The sequence below is a fragment of the Notolabrus celidotus genome, chromosome 14 (genome assembly GCF_009762535.1).
Source record: "Notolabrus celidotus isolate fNotCel1 chromosome 14, fNotCel1.pri, whole genome shotgun sequence".
Taxonomy (NCBI): domain Eukaryota; kingdom Metazoa; phylum Chordata; class Actinopteri; order Labriformes; family Labridae; genus Notolabrus; species Notolabrus celidotus.
Window position 1 is genome coordinate 4,692,856 of NC_048285.1, and position 16,172 is coordinate 4,709,027.

The 16,172-nt window shown below is 40.6% G+C and overlaps 1 protein-coding gene across 1 annotated transcript in view; it reads left to right on the forward strand.

The window, feature by feature from the left end:
- The first annotated feature begins 3,157 nt into the window (after positions 1 to 3,157).
- LOC117825211 (unconventional myosin-Ic-like) overlaps positions 3,158 to 16,172 on the forward strand; it is a 74,011-nt gene continuing 60,996 nt past the window's right edge. Inside the window, exon 1 of the mRNA XM_034700919.1 lies at positions 3,158 to 3,475. The gene's annotated coding sequence lies outside the window, so the exon portion shown is untranslated. The remainder of the gene's footprint in view (positions 3,476 to 16,172) is intronic.

Here is a 16,172-nt window from a genome sequence, read left to right on the forward strand (position 1 = left end):
AATAAATACTGTGATATTTCATGTTCATACTACCATTATCCTTACTTGTTAGGTAAATCAAGACTATTATGTGCTTTTAAATTCTGTGGATGTGAATTAGGATCATCTGATGAAATTATGATAATATCTTGGGAAAATAGAGAATAAAAATGGATGTTTGGATGTCCACTTTGGGCTTCTGTAGAGTTGCATTGCACAACTTTGCTTTTTGTTTCATTCAAGATTAGAAAATATACATTTAAGAAGTCTGTTTTTAAAAAAACAAAAACTTCCTCTTCAGCAAAGTTTAATGAGGCCTTTTACTGGAGTACTTTTGTACAACTATCTGTATTATATTCAACCAAATATGGCTTGTCCCTTTGAATCTCTATGAATGATACGCTTAGTAGATTTGATTTTAAATGTATGCCCTCACGTTATGTATAAAGAGCTGGCTTGCTGTGTTGTTGGGAGGAGCTGTGCACAGTCAGTCTGCAGAGTCTGCAGAGTCTGAAGCTGCAGTGGCGCATTCAGGGACGGTAGAGGGTATGAGAACTCTACATAACAGACATCTCTGTGTTTGATGCAACTCTGGCATTACACCATGTCACTGTGGGCTAATTTACAGACGAATTACACAGCACCCCGCGTAGAAAAAAAGAGACGATTACGCAGCAGCTGCGCCAAACTCCATTCAAATGTCGTGTTACTTTTATCGCTTTTACGCACATTATACGCGCCTTGTAGTTTGTGCACACGAGGTGACAGAAGGTTTAAGGCTCTTCTATTTAATCTTTCTGATTTGGCTGCTGTGCGTCATTTTACGCATTAATATCATAAATGAAGGTCTGTATTTTGGGTTTGGCTCTGATGTGTCGGTGCCAGGTCAGGTTTCCTCTCCACTCATGAAAGGTGTCTGTATATTATTCCAGATCAGCGAAGCACGAAGTGGAATTTGTCTGAGAAAACCTGGCACGCTTCGGTTTATCTAACCACAGCAGAGTTATTTACACAGGACTTATTATTGTATGTGAGATCTGAAGAGGACAGGTGTTTGGTAGTCCGGTTATTTTCCGTCTTGCAGTGTTTGCATAGAAAACAATGACGACACAGTGCATGGCAGAGCTAAAACAAACCGTATCAGTCATGAAGGAGCGGTGGGATGGGTTCTTGGGGAACTTCCTGGTGTTACAGGGCTGAGCTGCTCTTCAGTGACACAGAGGCGAGGGGGAAATTGCCACACCACGCCCACGGTGGGGGTTAAGGGAACTAAGTCCAAGCGAAACCGCACATTGACTGTCTTTTTTCATATTATCTAACATTTCCTCACTATTCATGGGAAGTTCGGATCATTTTAGGGAGTCAGATCATTTGGCTCTGCTTCTGAACTACTCTGTGTTTAGTATTGCTGCTGAAATTTACAGTTCAGTCAAATCTAAACATATTTTGACCTTCATAGTATGTGTTCACATTTATCTCTTAACCAGTATAACAGATTAATGTTATGTTTGATATTAAAACTTAAAAGTGTGTCATCTGTGTATTGTTGGTTGATACTTTCTCATAGTACGAAATAAATATGCAAGTTCCTTCATCGCTAATACATTTAACATTATCAGCCATATCAATTATTGCAAAGTGGGTAATGACAAGAATAACTACCAAGGTAAGAAATTAATATGACAAAATAATCAGACAACTCTGTGCAGACAAATATACGCCCTTCAATTTGTGTGATATAATGATAAACAAAAAATGTTATATTGTCAGTACAGAGTATGTTGTCATCTTTTTCTCTACATATTATCACCTTGATGTTATGTATTAACTTACCTATTTAAATATTGATAGACAGATGCGCAAGGGCACATCTAGAGGGGTGGCCAGGAGTGGCATGAGAGCCTTTAAAATCTGATTGGCCCTCCCAGTTGTCACTCCAAAATCCTCTTCTGTGATTGGCTATTTGCCTTTTTGTGGGCTGGACTTTTGGGCTTTGCTGCAACAAGCTACTAGTTTTTATTTATTTTTTGCATCTAAATGTAGCACATTTTCTTTTGTCGGTACAATGTAGAACAATATTTCACCAATGTTTTTGTGACAGGTGCAGAAGAGAATAGTCAGAATTTAAAAATAAATGTGCTAGGTTTGTAACGCTAGTTGTATGTGTAGGTGGAGAGAGCTAGCCGCTCCGGATAGCCACTTAGCTCAGAGACTCGACAGAGAATGAATGGAGGTCTCCCACAGATGCATTTATTTATTCTACCAAACATTGACCATACAATGCCAGGTCTCAACGGCGCTATGTTGAACAATCATACAGGATAATACGAACAGTGGCATAACCTACACCAACTTGTTACGGGAGGAGCAGACAGAGGGTGCGTCTCGGTCTGACTATAATACCAACTTCTCTGTATGTAATAGACTGACACAGAAAGGTGGCGCCACCTTGTGGTGCTACCAGGTATTACAACAATTATATTCTGACTGTTATAGGTTACATGGCTAATATAGATACTTAGTGTGCAGGAGTTTGCATGCATTTTTATTTAGGTGTCTACTTTTAATTTTGATTAACGATTTTTTTTAGTTGTCAAAGTATCTTAGAATATGTACATGTCCCCTGTACGTTGTCTTACACATTGTCTTAATGTTAGTTAAAGCAGATTTGATTAATACAAACAGATATGCTAAATACAAGAAATAATGCATGCACCATAGACTGTATAATAAATAGACGTAGTAGCAGGCTTTGAGCCTCCTAGCCAAAGGCTACAGGGTGTCTGCCTGTCAATGCCCTTATTTGGGCATAACTCTTAAGTTTAAAATCTTTGAAAATACTGAGTTATTAAAAAATTCAGCTTCCATACAGTTTGTGCAGAGAGGGAAATTAGCTACTTAGACATTAATTTTGAACCAGGCTGTAAACATGTTTATTTCTGCTGTAAAGAGCTCCTTTTTATGAATGGGTGTGTATGTGGTTTCTGGTGTTTCTGCAGCAAGCCTCTTGTGGACTCTCGATGAACTGCAGTTTTGAGTGCTTCATATTTTAAGTCTGGATGTTGCCACTTGGATTGCATCTACTTAATGCCACCCCTGCAGGAGTCATACCTTAAAAAAAACTGTGTGGACACGCCCCTGCAGACCGGAGTGTTCACTGAAATGAGTCAGTTCTTTTACCCGACTCGTCCGTGATCGTCTCACCACTATTCGCCCTTGAGATATTAGTATGACAGGTTCTGGAAATATGAGTATTACACTGCTGAACCACCAGAGGAGGTGAAGTCCTCTGCTGAGGCTGCAGTCTGGGAGAAGCCACAGTTGTGTCAGAGCCCACTGGTGTGGACTGGGAGTGGTGGGAGGGTCTGGAGGAGAAACCTGGCAGATACCAGTCCCGGAGTTGTCTGAGTGTGGAGCGGAGTGAAAACCTCCTGTGGTCTGTTTGGACTGTAAAAACTCGAAGAGGAGAGACTACCTCGCTTTGACCTGATTTAAGGTATGTTCTGTCTTCATATCGACACACAGATTTGGTGTTAAGTTTCATTAACGTCAGACTAACTTTCGTTTAACGCCACTCGAACACACAGGGTGTTAAATGGAAAGTTTGTGCACAGTAATCTGTGTCACAGCAGCGTGCCTGAGAGAGTGGGCAGAGAGAGAGATCCTGCCATATGGAGAAACAAAATGTCATGTAGAAATGTGTCAGTTTGACTCCTCGCCGCCCTACTGGAGGATCATTCACCCTGCACTTCATACATTCAGACCTGGGACAACTCAGAGGGAGTTAATGTTGTCACTTCTGTGTGTGTTTGAGATCTAAAGGTTGTTTATGTTTGAAAGTGTTTCGACTCTACTCGACTAACCGATACGGGATAGTTTCGAACAAACGGCTCTAACGTTCAGTCAGCTGTAAAAGTTCCTCTGAGCCAAAACAAACTTAAGTTAGCATACTGTGAAGTAATGTTGACATGTATGTCTTTGGCTTACAGAATATATACAGTTGTGAGCTTATTATTTGAATGAAGTTTGATTAGTCGCTCCTCTACATTTCAGTTATCAGTGAAGTTGTTAGCTAACTGTAAGTAAAACTGATAGCCATAGTCATGTACAGATGTTTGGGTTTAGCCTACAACTTGAAACACCCAGCCAGCCAAATACAGTTTGACTGTGATAGACACCAGCAGGGGCGGATCTAGACCTTTAGACTGGGGGGACCACAGCCTACTGTGTTCATGACAGAGATAATCGCTTAATATACATTACCCTGCTTATTAGCTAGCTACTAACTTAAAAAATGAACAAGTTGTCACAAAATATTGATTTAAAGCATAGACTGTACAGACAATGGACGTCACCCATCTGTTTCTGAAGTACTATTTTGAGGCCAATCGTCGGCGGCAACCATGTTGCTGCTGTCACGATTGTGACAAAAAGAGGCGGGCTTTGAGCCTCCTAACCAACAGCTACAGTGTTCCTGCCTGTCAATCAAGTCAGCTGTGCTGTACAGGCTGTACAGTATGTGCCGATCGAGAAATGAGCTATCCAGACTACACTGGTTGTTTGTACCAGGCTGTAAACATGTTTATTTCTGCTGTAAAGATCGGCTTCTTTGAATTGGAGTGTATGTGGTTTCCGGTACTTCCGGATCCAGCCTCAAGCGGATCCTCGATGAACTGCAGTTTTTAACACTTCCTCATTGGACTCATATTTTTAGATCAGAGGATGCTTCTTGAATGCAACCTAGCTGCTGTTGCTAGTGTGGGGTAAAGAGGTGGGCTTTTGGCTACAGTGTTCCCGCCTGTCAGTCAAGTCAGTCATGTCCTTAAATGGGCAAAACTGGTAATCTTAATATCTTCTGAACCTCTGCATTATAAAAAGATTTACCCCCCCACAGTGTTAGCTGAGAGAGATATTAGCTACTTAGACAAAAGCTGTTTTTTGAACCAGGCTGTTTCATCAAGAAACTATAAAACTGTTGATATAAATCGTGACATAGCGTTAGCAGCAGCTATAAACTCGAAACTGTACCTCGAAAAAAGCGAGTGTGATCACTTTTCTCCTCCGTACGGACCTCTGCTATTGTTGTTGATAAAGTTGAAACTGGAAGCCCCGCCCCTTCTTGATTCTGATTCGTCAGTAATTGTAGTGGCTTGCTTTCGCCAAACGAAACTAACACCTATAAGCCACTGAGGAGCTGCTTTACCGGGACTCAGTTGACGCATCCTCCTCGTCAGGATGAATGAATGAAGTCTGATCGTGCATTGACATCAACAAGGGTTTATTTAAACCAACATACAATAAACGCTCAGCCGATCAATCCACACTTGCATCTACTACAAACTTGTAGAATAAAGGCATAAAGCTATTGTAGACGATACGATGACAAACATAACGAAGATGGCCAACACGGCGCCGCCGCCGAGACGAGACGGTCAAAAACTGTATGCTACTGGTAGGCAGCTCACCTACCACTGATTGGGTCTTCTTCCCTATATGCTTTTTACACAGGGCTTGACACACCCGCCACCTAGTGTGCACACAAGTGCATCAAACAAACAAACAGTCCACACATAATATTGCAACACACACATATGGCTCTAACAGTAATCAAGAATTGACATTGATGAGCGCGGCGGTGTTTCAAAAGTTGAACTTGTTTCAACTGAGAGCGCTGAGATTAACATAAAAATGAACATTTCCATTCACAGTCTGGTGAACAGGTACGCTGTTTATGTGATTAAGTCTTGTAAAGACTTGAGTTTACGTCTGGTTGTCTTCAATTTGGTTGATGTTTCTTTCTCTCTGCCCCTCGCTGTTTCTGCTCTGTTGTCCTTCTTTTCAATGCTCATGATTGGTCAGCCATGAACCAAAGTCTGAAGTTGTGTGCTCGCAAGATGAGTTAATAGTAATAAATAAAAAGTCCTCCATGCTAACAACGTTTTTTGTCACAGTGTCGACAGACAGGGGTGAAGTGTGCTGGACTAGTTTCTGCGGATTGATTCCATTTGATATGGATTCAGGTTTTCCTTTGCAACATTTTATTATAGTAAAGTTAATGTTAAGGTAATTGATGAGCTCTGTTCTCATTGGATCGAGTTCCTCTTCCTGCTTCCGTTCAGAGACAGTTCACTCCTGTGCATTAGGAAGATGCTCACACAGAGAGAGATATGTAAACAACCATGGATGACACGTTTCTCTGGGGTCAAGCTGCTTAGAACAGCTGACCTGTTGCTGGAAGGTTACCTGGAGGGTAGGACCTCCCAGCGTCTGTGCAGCTGCCACTCAGCTGACCGTCACTGTGCTGTAAGTTTAAGCTCCTTTAGATGACAGGTGGAGATGATTAGCTGCAAACAAAGCAGCGCTGCGGGGGAGCTCAGACAGGATTGATGTGCATTGGAACGATTATTGTATTCACTATATTTACGTGTTGGTTTTTATATATCTTAGTTATCTGAATCCATTCTGGTGTCTCTCTTGAGAACCTGTCAGGTATTCTTGCTGCTTTCAGAGTCAGCATTACCCGACCTGTCACCACACACGCGTTGACATGCTGTTGTCAATACATTTTCCCAAAGCAGCAGGTCCCTCGTGTTGTTTACACTCCCATGTGAGATTAATTTAGACACATTTTCCAACAGACTGATGAGGCGCAGATGCTGTACGGTAGATTTTTCCCTCATTGCATTGCTTCAAACCCTATTTTCATCTCCTGGGCTGGGTTAGCAGAGATATTTCTGGTCCGTGGCTGTGACAGAGTTGTGGTGAGAGTGGTTGGAAGGAGATTTTACCCCAAATCTCAGTCTGCTTCTGCACGGGCAGGCATTTCCCTCTGACTCTGTGTGCTGATGTAAGAGAAAACACATGGCTCGGGACATTTTTAAGAATATATTTTACATATTTCAGTAATGCAAGAAGGATTAAGCACTATGATTGTGCTGTTTGACGTTTTTATCAGATCATTTGCAGGTCTGGTTTTGCCCAAGTTGTTATGATTCCTTCATGGCAGATTCCTAACCTCTCAGATTCAGCAGCTGAAGGAGGGAGCACCTGTAAAAGCGTAAAAGCAGTGGTAATAAAACTCAACAGTGACAGCATATGTGCTGCGAGATCCTGAGAGAACCGCCCTGTAATCTGTCTTTGAGAACGGCTGCGTTCTGTTCTTGGCGGATGCTTGAGCTGTCATGGACGGGGGATTTCCTGTCTGCTGCATGTGGTGTAGATCCTGGGTGGACTGCAGAGGATACACCTGACTGCCTGGCTGTCATCCAGACCTCCTCCATCACCTCTGCAACAGGAAACACTCTCACGCATGCATACACACTCAAACAGACTCGTGTACTTGAACTGTGTTCTAGGACACGCTCAGCAGGAGGATTTACTTCCACTGTTACGGCCTTTCAATGTGAACCTGTCGTATCAAACTTCAGGATTTGATGAATGTCAGGGTCGCAAAAGAAACATTCGTCCTGCTGGAGGAAGTTTTTCAGCACACAGATGACAGAAATGATTCTGTCACTCTGTCATTGTTGGTACACAAACTGGAATAGAGATGTGAACAAGCTCACGACACATGTTATAAACAAAAGAAGCATCCTCTTTTTTTATCTGCAGTTTCTTATGTTCCCTCTAGCAGGAAGAGGTGGAGAGCTGAAGGAAGGAAAGTGATCCAGACAGACGACCTGCTAACTTACACAGCTCCAGATGTGATTCAGTCATGGGTTACACACATGTTCAGTGTCACTCACATTAAACCAGACACGCCTTATTCATCTTTGATTACAGTATGAACTCAAGCCTGTAGATCCAGTCAGGTCTTCAGACTCGCTGCTCTGATAACGTTAAGCACAGATATCAAAGGAGACTCAGCGCTGATAAGGTCCTGATGCAACAGCAGGTCCCAGTTCAAGGTGTAATCTCAGCCTCTGAACTAATTTATGAAGCTTCTCAGGAAAGATATGATTGTGTTTTTGTGTCTTAGCTCAGAGAGAGGACAGGATAGAGGAGGAAACTGGGAAGAGAGAGTGTGTTGGAGGCTGCACACGGCTGCAGGTTGAAGTCTGAAGCTTCTGCACACGTGCAGTTTAACCGCTGAGACCCAAAACCTGTTTTATTTATTTATTTTCACAGATCTGTTTGTTAAATGTGAACAACGCAAAACCAAGACAGGACACAGACAGAGTAATACACATAATAACAACAAAAACAATAATAATAAAAAAAAAAAAAAAAATTAAGAATAATAATAATAATACAGATTATATTGAAATTAGAGAAGTGTATACAAATGTACACATGTATAAATAAAGAGCAAATTAAAGTAGTGAATAAATAAATAAATAAGTAAATTCATACAAAATTAAATTAAATTAAATTAAAAAATGTAGTTATTGGTCAGTCTGCCGCCCTTAACATCACTTTCAAAAATGGGCAGAATAAGTAATCACCTTCTCAGGGATTTAAAGAACGGGTCCCACACCCTGTGAAATTCCCTCAGGGAGCCTCTACCTGTTTGTATTTTTAAGGCTAACAAAGCTACAGCTAAGTCTTACTTTGTAATTGATTTATCTGCAAACTATTTTCTACAGTTAATTGATATACATTTAATCCACAAGAAGTCCATCACAATGTTATGAGACTTAAATGAGGTCTTTCATTTGCTCGTCACGTGAAACCAGCTCTTCCAAACTTCATATTTTTATTGAAACGACCAAAATCAGCAAATCCAAAATAATTTGACATTTCTTAGACTTATTTTTCGAAATGTCACCAAAATAATTAAAAAAAATGATAAAATATTTAGCAATAAATGCCCTTGTGCTGAACTCATGAGTGGATCCAAGACGCTCTGAGGTCTGATGATTCAAATTTCACAACCATCACACTCTTCTTAAAAAATTAAGAAGTAAAATATCAGGGGATTGTTTTTAATCTCCGTCTTTGTCGTCAGAAGAGCTTTATTGCCACATTTCTTTCAGGTGACACTTGAATCTGACACCACAATAACCATCTCTCTGCCTTTTTGTTTATATTACACTAAATTCTTCCCCAGCGGTGGTCACGACACTTCTCACAAACAGGCGTATAAATGCTCCTTAATGAGATAAAAATCACCTCCTGTGAGAGAAAACTCAGGAATGAGAGATTTAAAGGATAATCTAGGTGGTGTCCTGTGTGTGTGTGTGTGTGTGTGTGTGGGGGGGGGTAGATGGTAGATGTTCGGATGGTGACTCATAGAGAAAGAGGGGTTTGTGGGAAGTTGAGTCAGACATTAGATGGGAATGTTTCTTTCTTTCTTTCAATGGTCTTTTTATTGAACAACACTCATGACAAAACACAAAAGCACATGACAATTGACATACAGAAAGAAATAGCCACAGAATAGTTACAAACGATAAGGTAATGATCAGTTAGTCAAATAGACCAACAAAAAATAAATAAATAAATAAATAAATAAACAAACAAACAAAAAACAAAACAAAAAAACAACAGGACACAAACAATCAGTTGTACAGTTCAGTTTTTATAAAAAAGAAAAAAGGCCAGGCTGCGTTTAGCACGCTATCACAATTGAACAGTGATTAATGTATAGAATTAACCCCCCCCCCCCCCCCCCCCCCCCATCAAATAAACAAAGCTAGATGGGAATGTTTTAGAGACACTGCACAGGAATGAGCATTGATCCAGACAGACAGCAGGACACACACAGAGTACATTAGAGTGTGTTTGTAGCTGTCAGCTCATTAAGACGTTCATGTAATCTTTTCTCATTCACCTTTAGTTCCTCTGTGTTGCCATCGTTTTCTAAGCTCATATCAGCTGTCTAAAATTCAACAGTGAGTCACGGAGGTTACACATTTCCTCCAAACATCTCAAGAATAGTGTCTGCTCTGAACTTTAGTGAGAGGTCAATGTTTAAAGGTGGTTGGAAACAGTTTTCTGTTATGTTTGAATGATCCGATCTGTCATATTTAGGTGTAGTTACAGAATGATAAACATTTCAACGTTTTTCTTTCACTGTTACCTGATATTTAAAGGGACAGTGTTGATACCAAATAAAAAAAGATGAACCTCCTCTGAAGAAAACATGCTTATATGTAAACAGGGACGTGATGGTAGCTTGTGAGACAGAAAATTGGTGCACATGTGGGACGATTTGAATCAGTGAGATGAAAAATGAATATCAGTACCCTCTGTAAACAACAGAAGGAGCTATCTTCATTTGACTTATCTTGTTAGACATCACACTATGACATCTCTTACCTCTCCCTCCCTCTATCCCTCTCTCCAACACGGTCTCAGCAGATGTGTGTCTAACATGAGTCTGGTCCTGCTGGAGGTTTCTGCCTGTTAAAGGAAGTTTGTCCTTGCCACTGTAACTTGCTAAATGCTGCAAAGTGCTCTGCTCATGGTGGATTAAGATGAGATCAGACTGAGTCCTGTCTGTAAGATGGGACTGGATCTGATCCTGTCTTGATGTTGGGTCTTTGTTAATAATAGAACATAGAGTACAGTCTAGACCTGCTCTGTTTGGAAAGAGTCTGAGGAGAATGTTTTTTGTGATTTGGCGATATATAAATACAGATATCTCTCTCTCTCCCTATTCCGTGCGTACGTGTTGTGTGTAGTGTTTCCACACCTTCTGAAGAGAGAAGGTGTTACAAGCACTGAACGATATTTCTGTGATTTGAAGTCTGTTGACGTCTGATTTAAAGCTCCAGTGAGGAGTTTTTAGCTAGTTATGAAACAGACTGAAATTAGAATTAATGCCTCTTTATGACCCACAAAAGCGTTATAGATAATCCTCATAAAGATCCACTAGTTCAACATAATATTTTAAACGTCTGTGACCCCTGATGGTGTGAGCTAAAGTGATCTGCCTCTGTTTACATTTCCTGTGGCAAAGATAATTAATCAGTCATACATCTGAGTGTTAAAATAAAGTAGGGTGAGATATCTTGTCAGACAGTATGACTGAAATCAGAGATACCACTTTGTCCACAGGGGGTGCCAAATTCAACACTTAACAGAAAGTTCCTCACTGGAGCTTTAAAGTGTTGGCTGAAGTTCAGGGGTGAAAGCAGTTATGTAAAACAGGATATTGCCTTTAGATAAGTATTGCACATTGAGATAAATATGAGTCTGGGTGTTTAACAGTAGCAGCATAATAATGAAGCAGAAGCCCTCTGTGAAGTGAGAAGACGGTCCAGTCAAATGGAAATAGTAATGACGTGTGTCTGGCAGTGATTCAGACTTTGTGTTACCTGTGTGTTGATGACTCACACAGTGCTGCTGAGTGTGTGTGTGTACAGTCTGTGTGTGTGTGTGTGTGCCTGGTTAGTTTCAGCCCGATCCTGTGGGCAGCAGTTTTGGATTTTCCATGCAATTCTTTCCCACATCCCAAAGCTGGCCCTGCTGTAGAGCCAGCCCCGCCCTGCTGGGAATAAACGCTGTGACTGACTGAGTCCTGCATCTCTGACTGCTGTGAGACTGGAGACCAGCCTGGAAGTGAGTCAAAGTCCACGCCAGCTCCTCTCTGCCATTTTTGTACATGCAGTGTGAGCGGGAAAGTCCTCAGATGACTTCATTTAATGCTTCTGACAGACGTATTACTCAACACTACCGCATTTGTCTTATTATGCTAACACTGTTTAAGATCTCATCCAATTTATATCTCTGACTTGATGGAGCCCTAGAGGATTCAGGCATTTATCTGGTTTCCTCTTCATCTAGAGCCTTAAAACCAGAGACACAGGACACATACATAAAATACTCTTTTATTCAAACAAACAAAAAGTTTAAAAAAAGATTTCACTTGTACTTTTTGAGTGACAAGTCTCATTGTAAAGAGTTCAAGGAATGCTAAAAGGGCTGCTCCTCTTTGTCTGCATTCATCCCTCATTCCTGTCTGACAGGCTGAAGCTGGTGTCAGATGAGGACAGCTGTTGATTCATGTTTATGTATCACAGTGTCACTACATCACTTCCTAATCCTGCTCTAGTCTACACTCTCACACATCTACCTCCCCACCTTCCCTCAGATTAACTAGGTCATATAATATCTGTTAATCCCTTTTCATCTACTAGTGCTCATCCTTCAGCCAGGAGAGGAACCATGTGAGTGTTTGTGTGTAGTACGTGTGCACCTTAATCTGTGTTTGCTTTTGGATGTTCGGTCAAAGTGGTTGGATGAATCTTTTTAAATCCTTCTAGATATTTAAAGTGGATGTTTTAAGGTCCAAACAGGTGACAGAGAGTTCTGAAATAACTCCATTAGATCACTTTAGCCGGCTCCTGCAGATCAGTCTATTTAGGCTGCAACATAATCATCAGTGCCTCCACTAAATGTGCTTCTTTTAGCCACTGACAGGCTCAGATTGTTGATTTAAGTGTCCGAGAACACTGCAGAAGAGATCCCTACTGATGTAGCGCAGCCACCTGTTTCAATCTGGAGCTGCAGCTCTGGTGAACGGCTGCTGCTTTGACGATATAAAGCTCTACTACCTGGATGTAAACAAACACAGATTAGATGACAGATGGCATCCTGTAGCGTAGTGTGGCGTGGTTTGTCAGTATGTTTGATCTAGTAAATGGAGATAAAGTTGTATGTAGGCTGTGTTTGCTTAAACTGACATATAAACACTCCATCATAGCGACGAGGAACCAGTGCAGGCATGAGGCATTAACCTGCAAGGAGGACTGAAGGCTGGTGGTGCTAGATCTGCTAGTGGTAGCCAGACTCTGAGACTGCAGACTCTGTGATGTTGTGTTTGGCCGTGTTTGATACATTTCTGAATGTCTTCTCACCCTTAGACAAGTTGGTTGGTCAGAATTTATGTTTAAGTGTGAACAGCTTGGAAATAAGTTGCTTCAAAATATCCCTTTTTTTTTCCAAAACAAGAAACAAATGTTGCATCACTTTCTTCAATGCCACCAAAATCCATAGACAAGAAGATAAGTTTTACTTTGCAGAACACAGGAGTTGCTGGTCTACTGTTCCCTGTATCTGTAGTTCTGTTTGTATCAAGGTGTGGTTTTGGTAGTTGAAAGGTTTTCCACCGTGATGATTTAATCTTAAAAAATGTCCAGATTTCCTCCAGGATTTTCAGTTTATTGTCTTTTCAGCTTTAAATCAACAACTGAACTCAACTTTATTTATTAAGCAACTTTGAAACATACAAGCATGCAGCCCAGAGTGCAAGAGACAGAAAACAATAGAAATGGTTAAATAATAAAAAACATAACTATCGATAAAATATGTCAAAGTAAAAATAAAAATAAAATAATTCAGTAAAAATAATAAAATAAGTAAGAGGAGAAAGTAAATTTGAAGTAAAAAAAATCTGATTAAAACAATAAATCCATAAATAAATAAATGTTGTTAATGAATATAATTATTATAGCCGTCTCTTTGACTGGACAGTCCCCGTATGTAAGCCTGGAGAGCACCACTGTTTATTTTAATGAAAGCTATTAGACCTCGACTTCTTAACCTCCATGTACAATAATAAACGATGATGTTTATTTGAATACCTTTTGATGTGAGTCACTGTATTTCAGCTCTGCCTCCCACACACAGTGAAGGTGTCCTGAGGAATAAACAGTCTCCTCACTTCAGTGTAAGGTAAACTGTGTCCTGAAATAGACCTGTGACATCAGTCTGTGCACCTTTACTGAAGAGTGTGAGATAGACAGAGCATGTGTTCACCTGTTGAATGTTTTGTAGACTCATGTTCATCCATCCATCTGTATAATTATGACAAACTGGCCTGTGCCCCATGTATCCTGCCCTGTGGTATGACTGTTATTATGTCAGCTCCTCTCCCGAGTACCTGCTTCATAACCACACGCTCAGGGCACAGACACACCCGCCCACTCTGTTTGCTGTGTTATGACGGCGAAGGCAAATCTCAGTGTTTTGTTGAAACAAAGGTGGATATTGTGAGTCAGGGTGTGTGTGTGATGGGTGAGGAGAGGCTGTGGAGCACATGTCAACATTTAAATACCGCTCAGTCCTTCTACACTGAAATCAACTTTACTATTTTTAGCTTCCTCTACATTTCTCTGTGGTGTTTAATGTTCAGATCAAACGAGCGATAAGAGGTGAAAGTGGAGAGAATGAGGTATGCTAACTGGTGACTGGGACAGACATGGGAAAGGAGCAGATGTGCTGTGATAAAAACCATAAAATGACCTTGATGGGTTGACTTAAACTCTTTTCAAACACAATTTACTCTGCCCTGTGTGCGACTAATTACAGCCTTATCTGGAAAGCTTCTGCTGAAGCACTATTAGACTTTGACTCGACTGACACTGAATGCACCATAGATGCTTTGATATTAGAAGATTAGGAGTTTTATACCTTCCTTTTGTCCATACAAGGCAAACGTTTACTTTAAAGCCTTGGGGCAAATAAATTAGGGCTACTTACAGGGTTCAATGGACATCTGCTGTTAGCGCTGGGAGTCATTTTCTCCATCTTAAAATGGGTTTTGCCAACACCCTTGCCCTTAAGGAGACAAGTGGTTGGTCCTGAGTGTGTTCATTACAGAGCTGCAGTGTCCGACCCAGTAGTCACCCAATTAAATAACTACTTTATTATTCCCAAGCCATCGATTCCCCGGAACATACTGCGTCTTAAATGTCCGTTTTTTAAACCTTAAAATGTCAGACAAAATCAACTTTGTTTGAGATCAGGTGACACCAACATAACTTCTGTCTATTGGTGCAGATATGTTGATTTATATCAACATTTATCAAACCCTTTAAACGGAGCTCTAAAGGGCTGATCTGTGGAAGCAGACTCAAAAATTTGGGACTCAAAAGTCAAGAAACTTTTTGTGTTTTTTGGAGGAGGAGGAGAAAGAGATCATTTCCACTTCTCATGATTGTTGATCTTTTCAAATAAAAACACAAGTATCTGAAGAGCTATAAAAGCTCTCTAGCTAGCTAACCTGTTAACAATGAGTTAGCTTGATTATTAGCTAAGTTACTAATAGGGATGTGCGTTTCAAGCCAAAATACTATTATGATAATCGTTGGTAATTAATAATGATTAATAATATGCCCCCCCCCCCCCCATTAACAGCCTGTTTGTATCACAGTCACATTAACCAGCAGCAGGACGAGGTGCTGCTAGTAGCAGGCACTGTCAGCGCCTGTCTCGATCTTTTTGTTGGTGTTTCTGTGACGTGGCGTGTGTTTACATTTACAGCCATGCTCAGTATCTGGAAATACGTGTGTAGTAGTGTAAGATTCAGAAACGGAAATTGCTGTGACTGTCGCTAATGTTTTCTTCTTCTTTTGCTATTTAATGCAGTTAGCATTCTTCCTCTTCTGTTTGACAGCTTTAAGACACTCTATAGCCACCGTCTGACGGGAATACCGTATTACAACCAGGCACCTGTAAAAACAATGAGAAATTGTACTTTTGAAATGAGAAAATATTCAAAGTAACTCTTCGATTTTTACAAAGTGATCGAATATTCGAATTTTTGAAAATCATTGCCCATCTCTAGTTGCTAATGGAACAAATGCCCCCAAGCATTAAAACATAACGGCATTAAAAGTTGTAATTTTTTTGCACATCTTAACAAACCCTTACCTTTTTCAAGACCACAATTCCACATCATTAGCTGTCGTTAGCATGTAGCTAACATGAGCTTTTGGCTAGACAGACTATAGTTATTGATCAGTTAGCAGCATAGCCTTCAATGTGAGTCATTTTCAGCTGGTGTTTCCAGTGTGTCACTATGCCAGAGATGAACTCATGGAGCCAGCTAACCACAGCTATTTTTAATGTTTTCACGAGCAGCTCTTCAGTTATTATTTATTATTTTTGTCCTGCTTGAGTATTGAAATCAATCAAACTTCTCTTCTTCCTATAAAACAGACACACTGTAGAAAGAATAGAGCATATTTACTGCAAAATACTCGGAACACGTCTGTCTGCAGGACAGTTAGGACTCCCTGAGTGAGCTGTTAACTTCATGGAAAGACACAGAGTGTTTTATAACCTTGGCGATGGCGACATTAAAGCAAACATCCTTGGTTGTCGCTATAAAAGCTTCCTCCCTCACTCAGTACCTTTTGTTAACCTTTAACCAAATCTTTCCACAGAGCCTTGATAACGTTAGAACAGTACGAGCAGGTGTGGCCTTGGACCTGGCAGGAGAGAGGAGTGACATGGAGGAAGGG